At 39.6% G+C, this 2,407-nt stretch overlaps 1 pseudogene; it reads right to left on the minus strand.

Annotated features, from left to right (window-relative positions):
- Positions 1-1,362: 1,362 nt before the first annotated feature.
- On the minus strand, positions 1,363-1,761 carry LOC142457996 (small ribosomal subunit protein eS12-like; annotated as a pseudogene).
- Positions 1,762-2,407: the final 646 nt, after the last annotated feature.

A 2,407-nucleotide genomic window follows, 5' to 3' on the forward strand; every position in this document is an offset into this window, starting at 1 on the left:
ATTGGGATTGTTTTAGTCTCTTCTCCATTGACTTTGATGTTGGCTGTTGGCTTCATATACAGCGTGTATTAACTTGGAGGAATTTTTCTTCCATTCCTATCTTCTAGAGTGTCTTAATTAGGAATGGGTGTTGAATGTTGTCAAATGCTTTTTGTGGATCTATTGATATTATTATGCAGTTCTTATCCATGTTTTTATCAATGTGGTGAATAATGTTGATGGATTTTCATATGTTCAACCATCCCTGCACCCCTAGAATAAATCCCATCTGATCATGATGGATGATATGTTCTATATATTTTTGTATTCTATTAGCCAATATTTTGTAAAGGAATTTGGGATCTCTGTTCATTAGGGATCTCGCTCTGTAGTTCTCTATTGCTGTGGGATCCTTTCCCTGTTTTGGTATCAAATTATATTTGCTATGTAGGATGAGTTTGGGAGTTTGCTGTCTTTTTCTATGTGCTGGAATAATTTGCAGAGAATTCATGTCAGATCCTCCCTGAACACTTGGTAAAATTATCCTGTGAAACTGTCTGGTCTGGGAGCTTTTTTCCACTGGTAGTTTCTGGATAAACATATATGTTTCTTCTTTTGCAATTGGTCTGTTGAGGTTCTTGATCTTTATGTGGGATAAACTAGGGAGGTGTGGTAGTTACATTATCTCATGTAAACTTGCAAAGGAATGTAGTCTAGTCTGTCAATCAGATTATAGCCAATAATGCCTCTGTGTGTGCATGGCCTTAACCTGAGGATTCTGGGAACTCCTATCTTCCTCTCTGATGTGGGACACACATACTCTGCTTCGTCTTCCTGCTGACAAGACACATGGAGCTATGCTGATAGAGCCAGAACCCTGGAGCTGGGAGAGCCATGTGGAGACCCATGTCCAATACTACTGGATCCCCAAGACTCTCCACTCATTGGTCTGTAATCATCCTGCATTTGCATCATTTCATGTGTTGCAAGAGTCTGAAGAGGAATTTATAGCCTGGTATTCATTATATGGGTTAATATTGGACTTATGGACTTGATCTAGACCAGGCTGGATGTTTTCTTAATGTACAATTACTCTTTGATATAAAGTTCTTTCTTACACATATATGAGTGTCTCTGTATTTGTTTTCCCAAGTATTTGTCCATGTCTTACACGTAGTTGAATTCATTAGAATACAGACTTTCATAGTACTTTGTGATTATCTTTTTAATCTTCTTGGGGTTCATTGTGATTTTCCAAGTTTCATTCCTTATTCTGTCTATTGATGTTTTCTCCTTCCTTTCCTTGGTTATGTTTGCCAATGGTCTGTTGATCCTTTCAAAGAACCAGCATTTTCTTTTAACAATTAGCAAAGTTTTATTTGCTCATTTTTTGCACTTAAAGTATTCTTCAATAACATCCTTGGCTTGAGATTCTTCACCATCGTCCTTAACAACCACATAACTGCAATCAAGCACTTCCTGGGGTTTTCCTTGTCTATCAACTTTGCAGAGGCCCACCCACTCTCCTAATTTCTTGTTGTCGTCCACCTTAATGCCGTCGATTTGGTGTTCAGCACACAGAGCCTCCACTCACTTGACATCAATAGGCTCATCACAGTTGGATGCAAGCACACAAAGATGAGCTTGGTGCTTGTCTAAGGTTTTCGCAACTTTGCAAATTCCACGTGCTAGGCCCTCATGGATGAGGGCGGTCTTCAGCGCCTCTTGTAAAGCAGTGTTAACGTCCATGACACCTCCAGCAGCAGTCCCTTCCTTGGCCATGGTGGTGGGTTACAGGTGGGACCGAATCTTGAACACACAGGAGCCTCCGCCTCCACACTGCTTGGCAGGGACAGGGAAAGAGCAAGAATCAGCTTTTTCATGCATTTACATTTTATAGTATTCTCTTGTCCTCACAGTCATTTAATTCTGCCCTGATTTTTAATATTTCTTTTCTTTTGCTATTGGAGGGATTTTTCTGTTGACCCTGGTCTAGTTGCTGGAGGTTTTGCGATAGCATATCAGTAATAAGTCTTTCTTCCTTTGTCATATATGCATTGATTGCTATCAAACTTCCTCAGATAATTGCTTTTGCTGTATCCCATATGTTTTGGTACATTGCATTTGCATTCTCATTAGTTTCTAAAAAACTTCCTAATTTCCTCTCTAGTCTTGGCCAGTACCCTTTTGGGTTGCAGAAGATTGTTATTCCTCCTCCAATGGTTTGCCCTTGTTTTGCTGGTCGTCCTTTTGTTGATCTCCAGCTTCATGCCATCGTAGTTGGAGAGAGATGGCTAAGTAATCTCAATGCATTTGAATTCACTCAGGTTCGACTTATGTCCCAGCATATGGACTACTTTCTAAAATGAGCCATGAGCACTTGAAAATGATGTGAATGTTTTTGCATTTAGATGAAGAACTCTATAAA

This window comes from Tenrec ecaudatus, chromosome 10 (assembly GCF_050624435.1).
Source record: "Tenrec ecaudatus isolate mTenEca1 chromosome 10, mTenEca1.hap1, whole genome shotgun sequence".
NCBI lineage: Eukaryota > Metazoa > Chordata > Mammalia > Afrosoricida > Tenrecidae > Tenrec > Tenrec ecaudatus.